The sequence below is a fragment of the Equus asinus genome, chromosome 1, assembly GCF_041296235.1.
Source record: "Equus asinus isolate D_3611 breed Donkey chromosome 1, EquAss-T2T_v2, whole genome shotgun sequence".
Lineage (NCBI taxonomy): Eukaryota > Metazoa > Chordata > Mammalia > Perissodactyla > Equidae > Equus > Equus asinus.
The window spans coordinates 109563170-109586172 of record NC_091790.1 but is presented as its reverse complement, the minus strand read 5'-3'; the positions used below and the strand labels follow the sequence as shown (position 1 = coordinate 109586172).

General features: G+C 42.2%; 1 long non-coding RNA gene across 5 annotated transcripts in view; it reads left to right on the top strand.

Moving 5' to 3' along the window:
* The window catches only part of LOC123285705 (uncharacterized), a 106929-nt gene that overhangs the window by 78452 nt on the left and 5474 nt on the right, over nt 1–23003 (top strand). For 3 of the 5 annotated variants that reach the window (XR_011502041.1, XR_011502042.1, XR_011502043.1), the window contains 3 exons: nt 2758–3029; nt 3824–4133; nt 20441–20503. This is a non-coding gene — a long non-coding RNA (uncharacterized lncRNA). Of the gene's footprint in view, nt 1–2757; nt 3030–3823; nt 4134–12022; nt 12194–20440; nt 20504–23003 lie in introns of all 5 variants that reach the window. The other 2 variants (XR_011502045.1, XR_011502044.1) reach the window with 2 other exon arrangements.

The following is a 23003-nucleotide window of genomic DNA, read 5'->3' as shown; positions in this document are numbered from 1 at the left end:
AGGCGGGGACATTGGCTGTTCCAATGGGCTAAGGGGGTGTGTGGGTGTAGAGGGACAGGGGCGCATTGTCCAAACGTGGCTGCTCCCTGGGTCACTTTGTGGATGAGGAGGGGATGGGCATGTGAAAGTTTGGAGGATGGAAGGGTTGGGCAGACCCTCCCCCTGCAAAAAAAATACACACACACACACATATGTCTGAGTTAGCTCCTGGCTGCTGTAACAAATACCACATCCTGGGCAGCTTAAACAACAGACGTTGAATTCTCACAAACTGGAGGCTGGAAGGCCGAGAGCAGGGTGGCGGATGGTCGGGTTGCAGTGCGAGCCCTCTTCTTGGCTTGTAGATAGCCTCCTCGCTGTGTCCTCACGTGGTGGACAGAGGTCTCGTGTCTCCTCTTCTTATAAGGACATTAATGCCATCATGAGGGCCCCACCATCACAACCTCCTCTAACCCTAATTACCTCCTGGAAGTCCCATCTCCAAATGCTATTATGTCACACACGGGTTGGGGCTGCAGCATATGAACGCTGGGAAGGCCACAAAGTTTCAGTTCACAGCATATATGTGTAGATAGTATGAATAGTATCTACTCAAAGGACACGGCAGCGATGGTGATCCTCTTTTGGATCCATGCAGTCCTCTTTGAAGCCCAGAGACGTACAAAGTGACTGGGCAGCCGGGTCAGGCTACAAGCGGAGAAGTCTCTGATTCTACACCTTGAAGGCAAACAGGCCACACGCTCACCTTCACTGCCACATCTGTCTGCACCGAGCTGGAAACTGTGGGAATCTGGTGGATTCAGGAAAGTTCTATCTGGCTGTGGTGGGGGAAGGAGTAGGGTGTGAGAAGGCATTAGAAGGACGATGGGCCAGCTGAAGCACAGTTCATGGGGCCCCTCAGCTCCTCGGGGCTTGGGGCCACTTTGACTGTGGTTCTGCCCCTTTCCTCCTGCTGAGAGACAAATAGAAGAGAAGAGCCCGGGAGACGGCAGGAGGGCTAGTCCTCCCTTTGTCCTCCTTCATTCCCACCTGGTGGACAGTGCCGGGCCTTTCCCGCCAGCCTTTCACTTCAGTCCTGCCCTTGACGTGTGGGATTATCTGGTATAGGGTGCGTTTACTGGGTGGGACAGAGATCAAGGGTCTGCTGGAGCCCCCTTTGTGAAGAAGTTCTTTTCCTCTTGCACTTTTTGAGGACTTCTGGAGAGGGGACCAACCCAATGCCTTCTGACTTGGGGGGACAAGCCGCTTTAAAACTCTGGCCCCCTGCTCTCCAATCTATGCGGCTGAAGATAAGTAGCCCAGGACTATCTTTTCATATAGATGGAGGGGAGAAGAAAGAAATGCCTGCATCCCTGAGCGTTTACCTGGGCGTCGGAGCTGAATTCCGTAAGATCCTGTGCAAATGTGTGTTGCAGTCGCTGGTTCTGTCTCGGCATTTGAGCTGAGGTGGAATGGGTTCCTCTCCTGCCCTCCCAGTTGTGCGGTTTGAGCATCTGGGCGAGGTTGCAGAGGAGGCAGCTGGGAAGGACCACAATCCGATGTGTCTGCAGACAGCAGGTGCGTCTGGTCCTCCAGCTCTGACCTCCCTGATGCAGCCCCTGGTCAGACTCCCTAGAGAGTAAAATGACCCCGTCTCTCAGTGGTCAGGCCATGAGACGTGATGAACTGCAGCCTCAGGCGTCACACTTAAGATGAAGGCAGCAGGGTGCGATTCTTCAAGGGCTGTCTTTGCAGTTTGGGTGCAATCAGGTCTCGGTGGAAAGAGCTGCGGCCTGGAAGCCAGGATGCCTGGGTTTCACTCATGGCTCTGCCTCTGTGCAATCTTGGGCAAGTCACTCCTTCTCCTGGATTTCGATTTACCTGTCTGTAAACCAGGAGCTGTCCTCAGTGACCTCTGTGATTATTTCCTGTCTGACTTCCTTTGGGGCTTCATGACTTCGGAGCACCCTGGGCCGTTACTATAAAGTGCGTGTGCAGGAAAGTGAAACCCGGAACGGCCAGCTGTGTTGGTGTGCTAGGGCTACTGTAACAGTGTCACAACGTGGGGGGCTCACACAACAGACACGTATGGCCTCATAATTCTGGAGGCCAGAAGCCCAAGATAAGGTGTGTAGGGTCGGTTCCTCCTGAGGGCTGTGAGGGACACTGTGTTCCAGCCTCTCCTAGCTTCTGGTGGTTTCTAGCAATCTTTGCTGTTCCTTGGTTTGTAGACGCCCCCCATCTCTGCTGCCTCTGTCACATGGCCTTCTCCCTGTGTGCCTGTCCATCTCTCGGTCCAAATTTCCCTTTTTCATAAAGACACCAGCCATAAGGATTAGCGCCCACTCTCATGACCTCATCTTAACTTGGTTACTCTCCGTAAAACCCTGCTTCCAGGTGAGGTGGCGTTCTCAGACACTGGGAGTGAGGACTTTGACATATCTTTCTTGGAGGTCACGATTAGCCAGCCCACAAGACCACTCGTGATGCTTGGTTGGATATTTCTGCACGGAAGAAATGAAGAAATAGACTAAAAATAAGTTTCCGAATTTTTTAAAATTAGGCGATACCTTCTCTTTTTTTGTGGAATACCTGGGGTTGAGTTGATCAGGTTTTCTCGGTTTTGAGATGTAGCGCCCCTTCCGATGGTTCTCTCGAAGGACACATAAGCTGTTCCTCTCTTTCTTCTCCTCCCTACTTGCTTGTTTCCCCCATTCTATTGTCTCCAACTCCAATTGTATTAATTCTTACTGTCTTCCCCTCTGCTCTCCCTGCCAGCATCTTGGAAAATAAAGAAAAATCTGTTCCTTATTCTCTGGTCGCCATCCAGACTGAAGATGCCGCATCACCCTCACTGAGTCATCACCTCTGCTTTCAAAGCCTCGTTCCTTCCTCCTGGCTCTTCCGGGGACTCACACAAACCTTGGGACTGGAAGGGACCTGAGAAGTTTTCTGAGCCCGCCGTGGCTTGGGTCTCCCTGGATGGCCTACATTTTTAGGCGATCTCTGCATGACCCTCTCTCTCCTTCTGAGGTATAAGATTGACGACGGTAAGCGTTAGACAATCATCTTTCTTCTGTCAAGTTAAAATCCATGTCCCTCTTCTGTCACCAAGGAGCGCTCTGGAGCAGGACAGCAGAGCCATTCCATCCTCCAGGGGATGGACAAAACACCAGCTACTCGGGTTTAGCCTCCTATTAACATTTGAGAGGAAGATTTCTCTGCTTCCACTAGTTATTTAACTAGTTAACTCCAGGGTCTGTAGCTAATTAGTTGAGATAACTTGGGCAGGTGATCTAACCTCTCTGAACATCAGGGCCCACATCCTTGAATTGAGTTAGAGCTAACAGACTTGAATTTCAAGGGCCTGCTCCTTCCCCTTCCTGCTTAACGTGTCTGAATCTCGGTCTGTTAGTCCACAGAAAGGCCACAGTACTTGTCTTCGGTCACAGGATTGCTGTGAAGTCAAATGGGATGACGTTTGTCAAATTGGTTTGTTGCCTGTTGCTGCTGCTGCTGCTGTTGTTAAGGGCCTTGGCGGGAGGCTCTTTCTAGGCTGGGTTAAGATAGGAAGTGAATACAAAAACTTTTGCTACAAGTCACCCCGAGCTTCCAGGAAGTGGTTGCAGACAGGGTCTGTGGGGAAGCCAAGAGGGTAATTCAAAGCATCATTTTCCAGTCTGTGACCCAAGTTCTGATTTTTAGCCAGCTCCTAAAGCTGTCTGGGAAGTGGCCCAGTTCAGTTCTTAGAAGATCAAATCAGGGAGAATGCATTTACTGTTGGGGGACAAATTGAGCAAAACCCAGGATGACAGGCATTGTTATGATTCTCTTTCTCATTCAGATCAAGAACGAGCTCCCTTCAGTTTCAGAGACTTTAAGGAAAACTATACAGAAAGGAGCTCTTTTGTAAAGGATCAGAAGAAGAGAAAACGATAGGGGTTTGTTTCTTGCTGGCCTGCCCTCTTCCTCACACGTCTCTGTTCCTGCATGAAGCAGCACTGTGTGGACAAATGCCAGGGCGGTCATCCACAGATCTGGAGTTGGCTGTCCCTCGTGGATGGGGCCCAGAGGCTCCCACCTGCAGCACTGACGGCCATTGGGGTCCTTTCCACAGAACCACTGAGGGTCTGTCTCATCTGTGGGCTCGTAAGGTGAGTGTGTGGCCATCCTGGGCTTGTTGTTGCCCCGCTCTGTGTCTGAGAGCATTTGCTGGTACTTTCACCTGCTCAGGAAGACAGAAAGGAGGCTGCCTTCAAGAGCCTGAGGGCTTGGCATCTGTCAGCTTACACACGAATGATTTTAGTGCCCAGAGACACACATCAGGAGCTAATTAGAGCCAACTCTAAATTATTTATCTGGGTCAGATTTTTGTTCACCGTCGTCGTCAAGATAAAGAGACTGTTGCTCTGATACATCATTAAACATCTTAATGAGCCTTAAATGTTTGTTCCGTGCCTTTCTGACACCCCAGTCATTGTTAGTGTTTGTTTTGGATCTGACTTTGGTATAAAAGATCTAAAAAGTTTACCTAGATCTTGGCTACGACTAGGTGAAATCAACTGAGAAGTTTTTCTGCAGCATCGGTGAGACCATCTGGTGCTGGTTTGAATACAGATAACAGAAATCAGGACTTTGAACCTTTATCATCTACAAAACCCCAAAGTAAGCAAAATATAAAATACACGTTAATTGTTAAAGAGTTAAGATGCCCATATTAGAGCGGTGGCTCCCAAGCTGTTGTCTTTATCAGGGTTTCTGCAGTAGGTCCTTGTTCCAGAATTTCAAAAATTCTGATTTTTTGATTCTGTTCTGTTCCATCCCACAAAACAGGCATTTATATTTTCTAATTCAAATTCTCCCAACGCTGGCCCACGCGATGTTAGTTTTCTCACTAACCCAATTACTTCCCTTCATTCTAGTTACAAACCATAAGCTGAACTTATTTAGTGGCTACTTTTTAAAAATTTAGACTAATTTACAAAACCTTAGCTGCAGTGTTCTCTTGCTCACAAAGCAATTTCTCTTACATCCCTTCATAAGCTTTTATTTTTTCATTTACTAGTCTTTAATCCTCTTTTAGCTAAAAACCCCCCAGAGTTAGTAGGGAATAATTTGAGAAAAATCCTATAAATGCCCATATCCATGTATTTTCATTTATACAGTTGTGTTAGTCTGGGCTTTTGGGGTTGCAGCATCAGAATCAACCTCACACGAGCTCAAGCAGAAAAGGGAATTTATCGGCTCACGTAGCTGGAAAGCTCAGGGGTGCAGCTGCTTCAGCTTGACTCAGAGGTTTCATTAATTATCCCAACTTCCTTCCAAACCTGAGCCTTTTTTTCCCTCATTGGAAATGAGCCTCCTCCCTGTGGCTCAGAGCAGTGGCCACCAGCAGCCTGAGGTCCGCACACCCATGGCGAAGCCCATAGCACCTCCCATACTCTCTGCCTATGGCCTCCAGGAAAGACTCCTGCTTGGGTCCCATCTCCCCGCTGTCATGGTGCACGGTGGTTGACAGCAGCACCCAGACCCCATGGGATGGGGAGCAGCCCTCCAGAGAAAGGTCGTTGCTTTAGGACAGGGATTGGCAAACTTTTCTGGCGAGGGCCTGATAGTAAATCTCTTAGGCTTTATGGGCTGCATCTGATCACTACTGCGCATGCTCTTCCTTCTCCTGCTAAGCTTTCTTAATACTACGCTGAGGAAACAGGGCTGGGAGTAGCATGGAAATTGAGCAGAAAATGACAGTAGAGACAAAGGAAAGAGGGGATGAAGGAAAGCAGGTGAGGTAAGTTGGAGCATATTTCAGAAAGTATTAAGGCCGTATTTCTTATCACAAACAACAAACAGGAGGAGCTCTAGATATGTGAGGCTAGAAAAACTATTATTGGCTATCCATCCTTTGCAAAAGTAAAAGGAAAATTCATTTCACTTAACTATGAGCAACAGGAAGAGACCATGGTCAAAGTCCATACAAAGTTCTTTTTTAAAATATTTTTTATTTATTTTATTTATTTACTTTTACTGCAGTAACGTTGGATTATAACAATACATAACTTTCAGATGTACATCGTAATATGTTTGGACTTCTGTGTAGATTATATCATGTTCACCACCCAAAGACTAATTACAATCCAACACCACACACATGTTCCTAATCACCCCTTTCGCCCTCCTGCCTCCTCCCCTCCCGCCTCCTCCCCTCCCCTCTGGTAACCACCAATCCAATCTCTTTTGCTATGTGTTTGTCGTTGTTTTTATCTTCTACTTATGAGTGAGATCATATGGTATTTGACTTTCTTCCTCTGACTGATTTCACTTAGCATAATACCCTCAAGGTCCATCCATGTTGTCACAAATGGCCGGGTGTCATCGTTTCTTTTGGCCGAGTAGTATTGCATTGTGTATAAATACCACATCTACACCATGCATTCTTTACGCATTCATTCACCTCTTGATGGGCACCTAGGTTGCTTCCGAGTCTTGGCTATTGTGAATAAGGCTGCAGTGGACATAGGGGTGCATGTATCTTTACACATTTGTGTTTTCAAGTTCTTTGGATAGATACCCAGCAGTGGAATAGCTGGATCATATGGCAGCTCCATTCTGAATTTTGAGGAATCTCCAAACTGTTTTCCATAGAACCATTAAGATTTACTCTGTTAGCAACTTTCAAACATACAATGCAGCATTGTTAACAATAGTCGTCATGCTGTACATTGTCATTTACCTTATAACCGGAAGTTTGTACATTTTGATTACCTTCACTCACTCCCCACTTCCTATCTCTGACAACTACCAGTCTATTCTCTGTATGTATGAATGTGTTTGCTTTTTTTTAAGATTACACATGTAAGTGATATAACACCATTTTTGTCTTCTCTGAGTTATTTCACTTAGCATAATACCCTCAAAGTCCATCCGTGTTGTCTCAAATGGCAGGATTTTCTTTTTATGGCTGTATAATATTCCATCATGTATACATACCACATTTGCTTTAGCCATTCATCGATAGAAGGGTATTTAGGTTGTTTCCATGTCTTGACTGTTGTAAATGATACTGCAATGAACATGGGGGTGCATATATCTTTTTGAGATAGTGATTTCATTTTCTTTGGATAAATACTGAAGTGGAATCTGGATCACATGGTAGTTCTGTTTTTAATTTTTTGTGGGACCTCCATACTGTTTTCTATAGTGGCTACACCAACTTCCATTCCCACCAACAGTGCACCAGGGTTCCCTTTTTTCCACATCCTCGCCAACACTTATCTCTTGTCTTTTTGGTGATGGCCATTCTAACAAGTGTGGGGTCATAGCTCAGTGTGGTTTTGACTTGCATTTCCCTGATGGTTAGTGATAGTGAGCATCTTTTCATGTACCTGTTGGCCATTTGTATGTCTTCTTGGGAAAAATATCTATTCAGTTCCTCTCTCCATTTTTTAATCAGATTTTTTTTTCTGTTGAGTTGTATGAGTTCTTTATATATTTTGGATGTTAACCCCTTATCATGTACATGATTTATAAATATTTTCTCCCATTCTGTGGGTTGCCTTTTCATTTTATTGATGGTTTCTTTTGCTGTGCAGAAGCTTTTTAGTTTGATGTGGTCCCACCTATTTTTCCTTCTGTTATCTTTTTGCTTGTTGCCTTTGCTTTTGGTGTCAAATCCAAAAAACCATTGCTAAGACTAATGCCAAGGAGGTTGTATTTTCTTCTAGGAGTTTTATAGTTCCAGGTCTTATGTTTAAGCCTTTAATCCATTTTGAGTTGATTTTTGTGGATGGCATAAGATAGTGATCCAATTTCATTCTTTTTCATGTGTCTGTACTGTTTTGCTAGTATCACTTATTGAAGATACTATCCTTTCCCCATTGAGTGTTCTTGGCTCCTTTGTCATAAATTAATTGACCATATATGCATGGGTTTATATCTGGGCTTTCTATTCTGGTCCGTTGATCTATATATCTGTTTTTATGCCAACAGCATCCCGTCCTGATTACTATAGCTTTATAATATAGTTTGAAATCAGGAAGTGTGATGCCTCCAGCTTTGTTCTTTTTTCTCAAGACTGCTTTGGCCGTTCAGAGTCTTTTGTGATTCTATACAAATTTTAGTATTGTTTGCTCTATTTCTGTGGAAAATGCCATTGAAATTTTGATAGGGATTGCATTGAATCTGTAGGCTGCTTGGGGGTAGTATGGACGTTTTAACAATATTGATTCTTCCATTCATGAGCACGGAGTATCTTTCCATTTATTTGCGTCATCTTCAACTTCTTGCACCAGTTTCTTATGTTTCTCAGTATACAGTTATTTCACCTCCTTGGTTAAATTTATTCCTAAGGATTTTGTTTTGATGTTATTGTAAATGAGATTGTTTTCTTAATTTCTTTTTTTTGTAGATCATTGTTAGTGAATAGAAATGCAGCCAACTTTTGTGTATTGATTTTGTATCCTGAAATTTCCTGAATTCGTTTGTTAGTTCTAACAGTTTTTTGGTGGGATCTTTAGGGTTTTCTATATATAGTATCATGTCAAGTGTAAATAACGACAGTTTTACATCTTCCTTTCCAGTTTGCATGCCTTTTCTTTCCTTTTCTTTCCTAATTTCTCTGGCTGGGACTGCCAGTACTATGTTGAGTAAAAGTGGTGAGAGCGGGCATCCTTGTTTTGCTCCTGATCTTAGAGGAAAAGCTTTCAGTTTTTTCCCATGAATATTATGTTAGCTGTGGGCTTGTCATATATGGCCTTTATTATGTTAAGGTATGTTTCCTCTATACTCAGTTTGTTGAGAGTTTTTAATCATGAAATGGTGTTGTCAAATGCTTCTTCTGCGTCTATTGAGATGATCATATAATTTTACCCTTCCTTTTGTCAAGGTGGTGTATCACATTGATTGATTTGTGGATGTTGAATTTTCTCTGCATTCCTGGAATAAATCCCACTTGATCATGATATATGATCCTTTCAACGTATTGTTGAATTTGGTTTGCTAATATCTTGTTGAACAATTTTTGCATCTATGTTCATCAGGGATATTGGCGGTACTTTTTGTTTCTTGTAGTGTCTTTGTCTGGTTTTGGTATCAGGTAGTGCTGGCCTCATAAAATGAGTTTAGAAGTACTCCTTCCTCTTCTGGTTTTTGGAAGAGCTTGAGACGGACTGATAACAATTCTTCCTTATATGTTTGGCAAAATTCACCAGTGAAGCCATCTGGTCCTGGATTTGTTTGTTGTGAGGTTTTTGATTACTGATTCCATCTCCTTACTAGTAATTGGTCTATTTGGATTTTCTATTTCTTCATGATTCAGTCTTAGTAGGTTGTATGTTTCTAGGAGTTTATCTGTTTCTTCTAGGTTGTCCAATTTGTTAGTGTGTAATTGTTCATACTGTCTCTTATGATCCTTTCTATTTCTATGGTATCAGTTGTAATACCTCCTTCATTTCTGATTTTATTTATTTGAGTCCTCTCTTTTCTTGGTGAGTCTAGCTAAAGGTGTGTCTATTTTGTTTATCTTTTCAAAAAACCAGCTTTTAGTTTCATTGATGGCTTTTCTATTGTGTTTTTAGCCTTTATTTCATTTATGTCCACTGTAATTTTATTTCCTTCCTTCTACTGACTTTGGACTTAGTTTGTTCTTTTCTAGTTCCTTCAGATATAAAGTTAGGTTGCTTATTTTAGATCCTTCTTGTTTCTTAATGTAGGTATTTATCTCTATGAACTTCCCTCTTACTGCTTTTGCTGCATCCTATAAGTTTTGCTATGTTGTATTTCCATTTTCATTTTTTTCAAGATATTTTTTGATTTCTTCTTTGACCCAGTGGTTGCTCAGTAGGTACTGTTTAATCTCCACACAGTTGTGAGTTTTCCACTTTTCTTCTTGTAAATGATTTCTAGTTTCATATCATTGTGGTTGGAAAAGATGCTTGATAATGATTTCAGTCTTCTTAAATTTATTAAGACTTGTTTTGTGGCCCAACATGTGATCTGTACTGGAGAATATTCCATGTGTGCTTCCAATAGATTTTTAAGAATTATGAGACAATTGAGGAAATTAGCACACTGACTAGATATTTGAGGATATTAAATATTAGTTATTTTTAGGTATGAAGAAATATACTATAAACAATGAATTTTGAGTTTCATTTAGAATGGGGTGAAAATGAATTCCTTCTCACATTTGATATTTTATCATAAGAATCAGCTCATTGATAATGCTAAAAATTGGTTTGGAATGGACACTACTACCTCTTATGAAGAAATGTGTTCATAGATAGATGGGTTATTTAAACGTCAAAACCTCTTGAAAAGAAGCTGGCTCTGACACAGGCATATCAATCTTCAGATCTGGGATAAGCTGAGAAAACAAAAAAGGAACCATTGGCTGTACTGTAAAACATCAATATTTTTCTCATATTTCTCTGAAAAAGAGAGGAAAGCTGAGAAACTAGGTACTTTTACTCTATTAAATCAAGACAAAAATACTGGTTCAATAGATTCAAAAAGGCCTGATTTGTTCTATTTGGCCAGAGCTCCTTTGAGCAAATGTTTGTGAATTCACCAAAATAGAAGAACTGAAAGACAGATTTTCTCTAAAGTACTAATTGTCATCCCTAATGTGGATCTCAGAGTGAAAGTGTTGAGTATAATCTCCATACATCTTTCTGGATCTTCCACGTATTCACATATATATTTCATCTATCTCTATGTATCTACACTCTCTCTACATATCTTTAAACCAATGGATGTAGAAAAGTGTTTAAAAGTGATCCAATGATCAGGATATACACTAAATTGACACCTGGGCAGTTAGATGGCTTTGAGTATTCCAGTCTGAAGAAGGACATGTTCCAACCAAAGGAATTTGCCTTGTATCTATGAGGCTGAGTCCTCCTTACCAGGGTGTGAGTGCGGAATGCTTCTCTAAGTGTAGGGCCTGGGCGAGCTGCTCCCGGTTTCCCACGGTACCATGTATACCGGAAAACCTTTGAGGAAAGCTCATGGAGGAGGGCAGGGAGGGGAGCCAAGCTCCGGGTCTTTTCATTGTTTTGCTCTTAGGGGTTGGTTGGCTGAGAGATTTTTTGGGGTGCCCTTACCTGCCGTCTCTATGTTCTTTACTCCCTTTTCCCCCACGGCCTCAGCTGGCTAAGGTGGCATTCTGGATTGCTGGTGGGCAGTCTGGCTTGTCTGCTCTTTATTTTCCCCACTTGGAAAGCTCTGCACGTATGATTTCTTATTTTCAGCCCTTGTCCCCAAGCTGCAGGCAGTGAGCTGCCTAAGAAGTTGTTTTGATGAGGCTGACGTAGCCCTTCTCAGCTCCTGCCGCCTCCTCAGCGAACAGCCTAGGTCAGCGTTGGAAGGAACTAAAAATAGCTGGCAAGGCTCTAGCTAGTTCATTCTCAAGCAGCTGGGTCAGACGAGGCGCCAGAAAAGAGAATTACAGAGCCTGGCGTGCAGCTCCAAGAACTGCAAGTGCCTGCTTACTGAAAGCCCACGTGTGATCTCGGCAGCAGAAGAGCAATAGACACACATTTGCACACACTCGTACACACTTGACTGTGCACACACTGCACACACAATGACCAAACGCTGCAGAACCTCGTGGAAAAATAAAGTACCAGTCGTATATCTAGAGGCTGATAAACAGTGGCTTCTTGGACGGGCCTTCCTGGAGGAGGTGATATAAGGCCAGATGTGGAGTAAGACGCCGCATGTGGACAGACACAAGGCAGAAGGGTCAGAGGGAAGGACCCTTCCTGTGGCTGATGCAGTATAGTCAGGAAGATGAGCATGGTGGCCTGTGGGCTCACACAGGCTGGCCATCTCTTTGTTCTTTTCTAGCTGTGTGGCCTTAGGCATGTTACTTTCCATCTGTGCCCAACAGTTTTCTCACCTCTAAAGTGGGGATGGTGCCTACCATAGAGAGTTGTTGAAGGAGTGAAGGAAAGCCATTCATGCAAAGTACCTAGCATGCCTAGCACACAGTTGGCAAGTAAAATTGCTAATTTCTTTCCCTTCTGTTCTATCTTTCTTTACATAGGAAACGGCACAGTGAGCAAGCCAGCTCATCACCACATTCCTGAAGCTTGTCTCGTTATAGTCGGAGCCCCTAAATTTGGCTTAGGAGTCTGCTTGACCCGGGGCTTCCTGGAGACCTGTGATCTTGTGATTACAAGACCGGGGCGGTGATGCTGTACAGGGGTCAGTTTAGGTCAGTGTGTTTCAACTGCAGGTCATGACCGTCAGTGGCTCAAGAAATCAATTTTGTGGGGCCGGCCTGGTGGCACAGCAGTTAAGTTGGCACGTTCCACTTTGGCAGCATGGGGTTTGACGGTTTGGATCCTGGGTGCAGACCTACACACTGCTTGTCAAGCCATGCTGTGGCAGGCATCCCACATATAAAAAGTAGAGGAAGATGGGCATGGATGTCCGCTCAGGGCCAGTCTTCCTCAGCAAAAAGAGGAGGATTGGCAGCAGATGTTAGCTCAGGGATAACCTTCCTCAAAAAAAGAAATCAATTTTGTGGGTTAGAAGCAGCATGAAAAAAAAGAGTGGAGTAGGGGCTGGCCTGTGGCCAAATGGCTGAACTTCTGTGTGCTCCACTTCAGCGGCCTGGGTTTGTGGGTTCAGATCCTGGGTGTGGACTTCAGCCATGCTGTGGAGGCGTCCCACATACAAGGTAGAGGAAGACTGGCACAGATGTTAGCTCAGGGCTGATCTTCCTCAGCAAAAAAAGAGGAAGATTGGCAGCAGATGTTAGCTCAGGGCAAATCTTCCTCAGCAAAAAAAGAAAAAAGAATAGAGTAGAACAGAACTAAGCAGAATGGATGCGGCCATATCAGAGTACACTGTGCAAAGGAAGGGTTTCAGTAACGTACATACATGTGTCTGACAGGGTTGCAATGTGAAATGTTTCTTACTGAAAGTTGTGGTCAAAAAGTAACAAGGAAAAATCATGGTGTGGAGGATCAGAGGTTTTGTTGAGGGGTCTGACTCCCCTGGGAGTTGAGGCCTCTGAACAGTGAACTCGTGAGGAGAGCTTCATGCCACTTGTAGTAGTTTTGGGGGTCTGTTGGGGAATGACCTGATTTCACCTTTTCTGGGTGAAGCAGATGGCCGTGCGAGCCTGGAATTCCCCCCAAGCTGCAGAGGAATGAGGGCTACTTCAATGGTTGACCAGGTCCCACTGATCATGTTTTGCCTTAAAAGTCACCAGCATTTGGTTCCAGGTCACGAGGTCCTGGGGGTTATGAAGCAGGAGAGACAGGTGGAGAAAGAGCTGTGGCGCGACAGTGGGGGTTGGCGCGAGGCAGAAGTGAGAGGTGTAGGATGACCAGGCTTCATTCCCCCAGCGTGTAGCTGTTGGAGTCCACCACGGCCTGGCCCTGGCTTCGGCCTTAGGAACGTGCAGCTGAAAAGGTCGGGCATTGTTCCTGCCCTCACCGCGCACGATCACTAGGGGTGGAAGCATAAGGACCTGCCAAAGAAATCGTTTTATCCAAAGAGTTATATTTTTTGCCCATCAAGATTTAAAATATCCCTGGGCACAATATGGGATTGAAATAGCTTTTTAATTATTTGTGGCACATATTTTGATTATTTTTTTCTCTATTCCTAGTTTCAAAACTAGCTGAGGGAAGAATGAGGTATTTCTCTCTCTGTATTTATTTATATGTGTGTATATATATATAGTGTGTATATTTGTGTGTATATATGTTATATATTGTCTGTATATATATAGTGTGTATATATGTGTATATACGTGTGTATATATATTGTGTGTATATATAGTGTGTATATATGTGTATATACGTGTGTGTATATATTGTGTGTATATATAGTGTGTATATATGTGTATATACGTGTGTGTATATTGTGTGTATATATTGTGTGTATATATGTGTATATACGTGTGTATATATTGTGTGTATATATAGTGTGTATATATGTGTACATATTGTGTGTATATATAGTGTGTATATATAGTGTGTATATATGTGTATATACGTGTGTGTATATATTGTGTGTATATATAGTGTGTATATATGTGTATATACGTGTGTGTATATATTGTGTGTATATATAGTGTGTATATATGTGTATATACGTGTGTGTATATATTGTGTGTATATATAGTGTGTATATATGTGTGTATACGTGTGTGTATATATTGTGTGTATATATAGTGTGTATACGTGTGTGTATATATTGTGTGTATATATAGTGTGTATATATGTGTATATACGTGTGTGTATATATTGTGTGTATATATAGTGTGTATATATGTGTGTATACGTGTGTGTATATATTGTGTGTATATATAGTGTGTATATATGTGTATATACGTGTGTGTATATATTGTGTGTATATATAGTGTGTATATATGTGTATATGCGTGTGTATATATTGTGTGTATATATAGTGTGTATATATGTGTGTATACGTGTGTGTATATATTGTGTGTATATATAGTGTGTATATATGTGTGTATACGTGTGTGTATATATTGTGTGTATATATAGTGTGTATATATGTGTATATACGTGTGTGTATATATTGTGTGTATATATAGTGTGTATATATGTGTATATACGTGTGTGTATATATTGTGTGTATATATAGTGTGTATATATGTGTGTATACGTGTGTGTATATATTGTGTGTATATATAGTGTGTATACGTGTGTGTATATATTGTGTGTATATATAGTGTGTATATATGTGTGTATACGTGTGTGTATATATTGTGTGTATATATAGTGTGTATATATGTGTGTATACGTGTGTGTATATATTGTGTGTATATATAGTGTGTATATATGTGTATATACGTGTGTGTATATATTGTGTGTATATATAGTGTGTATATATGTGTATATGCGTGTGTATATATTGTGTGTATATATAGTGTGTATATATGTGTATATGCGTGTGTATATATTGTGTGTATATATAGTGTGTATATATGTGTATATGCGTGTGTATATATTGTGTGTATATATAGTGTGTATATATGTGTATATGCGTGTGTATATATTGTGTGTATATATAGTGTGTATATATGTGTATATGCGTGTGTATATATTGTGTGTATATATAGTGTGTATATATGTGTATATACGTGTGTATATATTGTGTGTATATATAGTGTGTATATATGTGTATATACGTGTGTATATATTGTGTGTATATATTGTGTGTATATATAGTGTGTATATATGTGTATATACGTGTGTATATATTGTGTGTATATATAGTGTGTATATATGTGTATATACGTGTGTATATATTGTGTGTATATATAGTGTGTATATATGTGTGTATATATTGTGTGTATATATAGTGTGTATATATGTGTATATACGTGTGTGTATATTGTGTGTATATATGTGTATATACGTGTGTGTATATATTGTGTGTATATATAGTGTGTATATATGTGTATATACGTGTGTGTATATATTGTGTGTATATATAGTGTGTATATATGTGTATATACGTGTGTATATATTGTGTGTATATATAGTGTGTATATATGTGTATATACGTGTGTGTATATATTGTGTGTATATATAGTGTGTATATATGTGTATATATTGTGTGTATATATTGTGTGTATATATAGTGTGTATATATGTGTATATACGTGTGTGTATATATTGTGTGTATATATTGTGTGTATATATAGTGTGTATATATGTGTATATACGTGTGTATATATATTGTGTGTATATATAGTGTGTATATATGTGTATATACGTGTGTATATATTGTGTGTATATATAGTGTGTATATACTGTGTATATATACACACGTGTACATGTGTATACATACATACGTATACACATACACACAATGCTAAATTAAGTAGCCTTTAGTTACATGGTCCTGAGTTTCCAGTGGGCCAGTGGCCCTCAACAGCAGAAAGCTCTCCACACTCACCGCCAGCAGTTGGAAACTCCTTTCTGGAGGAGTCCTGGGCCCCCCACTGTTTTGACTTAGGAGGCAGCACTTGTATTTCCATTTACCCAAAATGCTTGCTGTCATTTCCTGATAATAACAGTAGCGCTTGCCCCTTGTAGAGAATAGAGATACCGCAGGAAAGTATTCACCTAGAAGCCTTCTGTACAGAGAATTGTTGCTAGGAGCCTCCTTAGAGGTTTATTTTTCCAGGTTATCATATGTGAAGAGGAAAGGAAAGGACGTTTTGACATGGTAATAGATTTGCAGAGCCTGGAAATGATATGAAATGTGTCCTTTTCCCAGAGCTGAGTCATTCTCCTCTTTGCTCCTTGTAGGAAAAACACAGTGACCTTTCCTTCCTCGGGCAGGCTGGGGTGAGGACACGTTGTACGGACCTCACAGAACCCTTCTTGGCCATCTCTCGCTGTGCGTTGTTCTCCAAGCAGAAGGGAGCACATTGCTGACGAGGGCAAGAGTGGAGGCGATGTGGTTTATAAAGCACTTGGACACAGTCTTGCATCAATATTTGGGCAGTGGTTTATACAGAGCAGGATTCTCAGCCTGAGGTGACGGGGTTCAAGGATTCTCTGGCAGTTTACCCAGACTACACAGGCCCTTTCCGCTGTCACAGCCTGGCAAGTGCCAGGTGTTCGGGAGTCATGGCAAGTGGTTCAGCAGAGGCCCGTGGGTAATTCTCAACCTATCCTCTCCTTCTCCACCTGCTGAGACAGAGGGTAAGGCACCGAAACCCCGCCAAAGATACAGAGAACGGGCGGGAAAACATGCACATCGGAAGCTAGAGGGTTGAGAACAAGAATGAACAGCAGGCTCTGTTTCTCGGAATGCCTCTTTTCCCGCACGGAAGTGTCCTCTGCCATTCCTAAGTGTGGCTTCCTGGGCAGCACCCTAATCTGAGGGGAGACAGAGAGGCACATATGACCCCAAAGGCTTGGTCAACAAGGCTATGAGCACAGGGCTGGAATGCTGTGTTCCTGGCGAGCGCCACACTGTGCTGGCACCCGTCTGGAGCCCAGTGACGCAACGTGTTGTTTCAGCCAGCTTGGTTCAGAAACCCCGGGCAGAGTCATCTGATTTAACGGAAAATAGCAGCAATTATTTTCAGTAAATTGTTAATTTTAAAAATATTTTCAACCTATTGACATCTTATATATTAGACAGGTCTTATGTAAGTAGCAAATAGTTGGATTAAAAAACATTCTTTTAATTGATTTTGTGTGCGTACATAGGAGATATGTATGTGATATTCATATATATGTTATGTATGTAGCGTAGGTATCGTTCATCTTATTTTTTTTTTAGCTATTTGTCCTCTTGTTTCATTTTCTCCCATTTTTGGCCTTCTTTGGAAAAATTTTAACCTTTTCCCATTAGGTTGAAAGTAACACACCTTGTTCCTATTCCTCTGAGTTCAACATACACAATTACCAAAGTCTAAAATGGCTCAATAGGTTTAAGCTCCTCCTGACAATTCAGGTGCCTTGGAACACTTGCAATTCCATTTACCTTGCTCTTGACTTACGCTCTACTTGTAGATTTTAAATACTGCCACTTTAAATCCATAAACCATCATCATCGTTGTTCCACACAGTCAGTTCGCTCAGTTTGCCCACACACACTTACCACTTGATTGCTCTTCATTCCTTCATCTCTTAGGCTTTCCTTTAGTGAAGGGATGCTAGTGGCAAACTTTCAGTGTTTGGTGATCTGAAAACGTCTTTAATTTATCCTCATTCTTGAAAAATATTTTTAGTGGGATGTTGGCAGTGATTTCCTTTGAGGACATTGTCCTTTTAGGATGTTGCACTGTCTTCTGGCTTCCGCTGTCGAGCTCGGCTGTCAATCTCTTTCCTTGGAATGCAACCCATTTTTCTCTGGCTGCTTTTAACACTTTGCTATTGTTGATTCGTAGTTTCACTATAATGTGTCTGAGGGGGATTTTTAAAATTTATCTTGATTGAGATCTTTGAGCTTCTTTAATCTTTTGATTGTCGCTTATCAGTTCAGGTAAGTCCTGAGCCCTATCTCTTGAAATATAGCCTCTACCCCTTTTTTCTCTTTCCTCTTCTTCTATAGCTCTGATTAGACCTACGTTAGGCCCTTCCACTCTTCTGTGTTGCTTAACTCCTTTTGATTTTGTCTGTTTTGTGCCACATTCTGAATAACTCCTCCTGACCTATCCTCCCTTTGGTTCCTTCCATGCTGATTGTTAATCGCAGTTTCCATACTCTTTATTTCCAGAAATTCTATTAATGCCTTTTTCAAATGTTAGGTCATTTAAAAAATTTGACTCCCTGCAGATATCTGCAAGCCGTTTTATCTTTAAAAAACACATTAAGCATAGTTACTTTATAATGTCTCGTAAGTTCAGTACCTGAACCTTTTATGGATCCCTTCTCTGCCGCTCATTCCTGGTGTCTTGTTTCCTTGTGTGGTAAGTGACGTTGCGAGTTGTTTATACTCATTAGGAAAGTCTGGGGAATTCCAAGGCTCAGGACAAAGGGTATCCTTTCAGAAAGGACGTGCGCTGTCAGCATTAGGGAGCTCTGCCAGTCCCGGTTGACCTGAACGTACAGCTGGAGGTTTTTGTAACATGGGTGTGAATTGGCACTGCAAGCAGGGGCAAGGGCTGGCTTGCAATGCCACCTTCTTAGAGAGTTTTCCTACCTTGGTCTGCCTAGTGCTAAAGCAACTTTTCTTGCAGTGCCCTGGTGGTGTGGGGCTGGGTTACTCCTGGCGCATCCTCCTCCTGAAGGACAACTCTGGGGGACCCACTTTATAGCCGAAGGGTCTTTGATTTCTGTTCACCACGTCCTGTCAGGCCCTAAAGACTGAAGCCCGTGGTCCTCAGGTTTGGTAAATGCCCCAGGACAAAAGCACCTTCAGCGCCTTGTTCTCTTTCCAGGGGCCCATTTTCACTCGGATTTTGACCCAGCAATTTCTTCCTGTCCTGTTAGTTCAATAGTTTAAAACCAACCAACCAACCAGTTACCCATTAAGTTTTGTTGTTTTCAGTGGGAGGGTGGTCAGAATTACCTAGCCTGCTTAGATTTCTGGAAAAAGAATACAGAGAGGGCTTTTGTCAAGTTTGGTGTTGCTGGTTTGCACAGAAGATTCCTGGATTTTCTTTTTTATCTTCCCGTATCACATGGTCAGGTTTCTTAATTTTACTTCCTAAGCTTCTGTTTCTCCATCTGTAGAAAAGGCATTTAAAATAGCCACCAATTCTGGAATTTCCAGCAGTGAAGTCTGTAGAACGCCTTGAGAGTTTGAGAGTTGAATTAAAATTATATTTACTTTGCCTTGTTCCACAAACAACTTAAGGTGATGAAGTTTCCCCTTTTCCAAGAGCACCACGAGGAGTCCCGATGGAGCGGGAAGGGCACGTGCGGAGCACCCTGAGCGGTCTCCGCCCTGCAGTTCCCCGGCGTTCGGCGTTCGAGTCTGTGGGGCAACCTCCCTAAGTTACACACTGTTTTATTGGCAAACGAGAACTTTCCTGAGAAGACGGTCCACAGCTTTTAGCAAATTCTCAGAACCAAGGAAATTCATGAACTACTGAACTAGATACAAGCAAATCTTAGGCAAATAACTTATCCTTTTTATACTTTCGTTTTCTAATCTATATTTTGATGAAACACCTTCATGAATTTACTGTAAGAATTTTTTAAAAAGACAGTAATCTGTGAACATGCTTTGAAAAATTTCCATCTTTTTTTTAAAAGGTGGAACATTTTCCTGTGTGTTTTTTTTAAAGATGGGTAACTTTTTTAAGATGGAAAACTAAGGTATAAAGAGGATTAAAAAAAACTTAGTAAAATGGTCCACTTTTTTTTAAACACTTACGTAAATGTTCAGGATATTAGTATCACAGAGGGTCCCAAAACACTGTAAAAAAGTGTTTATCATGACACTGACTCAACAAACATTTGAATGTCTACCACGTCTGAACGCACATGGAGATGAATAAACACCACGCTGTACTGTTGCGTATAGGACACAGGCCCCCGGATGGTGAGCGCTGTTTTAGAAACACACTCAACACCTACAGAGGCCTGACGGTGGGCTGGGTGTGGCAAGGAGGGTCTGTGAATGCCTTCTGGAGGCATTATCACTTAATCCCCTACAGCGCATTAGCCAAAGGAAGGCGTTCCTGGCTGGAGTCAGCACAGGCAAAGGCAGAGAAATGGAGCAAACGGTGTAAGGTGTGTATGCGTTTGTGTGAGTGTGTGTGTAAGGCGGAGCAAGTCAAGATGCTGGTGCAGAAAATGAAGGGCAAGCCCTGAGGCTATCTGTAGCCTGGGCCACGTCAAGGAGGGTTTTGTGGGTTAGGCTGGACTCTGAGCATTATCCTCTAGGCTAAAGGGAGCTTGGGGACTGAACTATTAGATTTTGTTAGAATACTCTGGTAGCAGAGTGGGAGGGAGAGGGGGCTGAGGGCAGAAAACTTACTTCGATATTTTTTGTATTGTTTTAGGAAGACATTGGTGAGCCTGAAATGGGAGTTGGAGAGAAGACAGATTATAACATTATTTAGCAGGTAAATAACAGGACTGTGTGATTGATTACATGTGTGGGGTAACAGAGACAGAAGGCTCACTTGGGTGGGGGGGGTTGAACCCCCAAATGAGGTAGAGAATCAGGAGGAATATGGTAAGTTTGGACTTGTCACATTTGAGTAGGATCCGGTGGAAATGCATCATAGACAGGTAGTACAATTCAGAGGTTTGCGCTAGAGACATACACGCACAGAAGCTTTAGTAGACAGGTGATGGTGAGACCACCCAAGAGAGATGTAGATAAATGGGACATGCCCACATTTCAAATCTAATCGTGTCAAGAAGAGCTCCAGAGAGAAGGGACCCAAGATATTTCAATACAGAAGCCAAAGAAGCAGTGTCAAGGAATGAATTCTCAGCAGTGGCAAGGACAGGAGAGATCCTCCAGTGAAATGACGACTAAACAGTCATTTGGAAATGGAGAGGTCACTGATGTTTAATGAGGGATGAGAACCAGCCAGAAGACGAACAGGAAACTAAGCAGTAAATGGAGAGGAAGCGTACACAGCTTGAGAAGTCTGGATACGAACTGAAGGAGAGGCTAGAGCTGGAGTTATCAAAGGAGTTACTTTCTTTTTAAAGGACGGCAGACACAGGAACATGTTTGTTTACTGGCTGAGGAGGAAGAGAAAGGGAGAGGCTGAAGATAAGAGTTGCTTTTCCCAGCCTCATAAATCTGGTAGAACTCTTCTCGTAAAACTTGTAGCCAATTCATCAGGAGAGCTCGCATGAAGAATAGCTAAATCCATCTGAATAAAAACTACAGAATGTCTTACCTAGTTTAAGTCAAAGAAGTAACACCTCAGTAGCTAATTACAGAATTAAGTAAAAAAAATAATACAGCAGGTCAGGATAACTTTACTTTTTTTTTTTTTTTTTTTTGCTGAGGAAGATTCACCCCGAACTAACATCTGTGCTAATCTTGCTCTATTTTTTAGCATGTGGGCCACCAGCACAGCACGACTGCTAAGAGTGGTGTAGGTCGATGCCTGGGAACTGAATCCAGGCCACCAAAGCGGAGCACATTGAACTTAACCACTAGGCCCCATTGCGGCTGGCCCCAAGATAACTGTTATTTTTAACTGAATTTTGTTGCCAAACAAAGAATGATGCTTCTTTTCTCTGGATGAACATAAATCAACATAAACCAAAATTGTATTTTTCTGCAGAGATTATGCTATAAACTGGTAGAAAAGTCAACTGTCAGCTTACACTACTCACCAGGAGGGCAGCATGAGCCCTGAGAAGGGGTGAAAGCACAGGTCCCTCGTGAACGTCCCCATCAGGGCACGACAGGTCCTGCATACCATGTGCCCACGGGACAGCATGCAGGCACAACTCCTAATTAGCAAGGACCCATTTCCATGTTAGTTCAAAAAATTTTGGTGAAGTTGATAATTCTAATGCTTTTAAAATTCCTTTCAAGAATGTATTTTTCTTTGCTGGAATAACCTAAATAAATATTTTAATAAATTAGATTTAATGGAATGAAGAATTGTGAACAAAACGAAGATAGAGTTGTCTCTGGGGAACAGATAACAATTAGAGAAACTTTTGAATAAAATAAAGTGATAGTTTAAAATGAGGTGAGGTGAGAAGAGCCTGAACACATGAAGAATGACTGATTTTAATTGGCTGTAGAGTGCTTTGCCTGGTCTCTTTAAAAAAGAGACAAAATCTAAGTCTTAAAATGTTCAAACAAAACAAAAACTCAAAAATGTATTTAAAGGCTTGAACCCGGGCCTCTGTATACGAAAGGGGTGTTTGTAGCAAGCTAGTAAAACCAAGGAAGTTTTGACCTAGATTATTCCTTCCCCTCATCCATTCACTAAGTCAACAAATCTTTCTCGAGCACCTGGGCAAGGCCATCAAACCCTTGGCAACACAGAGCATAATCTATTGGTGCATGTCCACACATGCTGAGTTCCTCCCGCGCAGACTTGCCAAGGCCAGTGGTTTCCACTGTGCTCCCTTTGAGGCCCACCCACCTCCTCACTGCGCTCCTGCTGCCTCCTGGTCCCCTCCCTCATTCACTGAGTACTTTGGCACCTGATTTAGCTTTCCTCTCCAGTACAACTTCTGCCACCTTCCTGGACGACATGAACGGCCACTCGTCCAACCCACTCGTCCTCTCAAGTTTCTCGATGGTGTTTTGTCTTCAGTGATCTTCTTTACTTCATTTGGCCACTTCAAGGTCACATCTTGGATCGTCCTACACTGTGAACTTGCTTCTGAGATCCTGGTCTCCGACGAGCATTTCTTGTCCTTCCAAACCTGCTTGTTCAACAACTCCCAACAGACCAGAGCTGTCACTGGACTGTGCACTGGGCTCTCTTACTATCTTCGCAATGCTTTGTGTAGCACTCACGTCCATACTCATCCAGTTTAGATACCGCAGGACCATTATTTCAACCATTACCCAGTTATCATCCTTTTGTTCTATCAAACTTACCTGGCAAACCCCCAAGTATCTCCATTTTC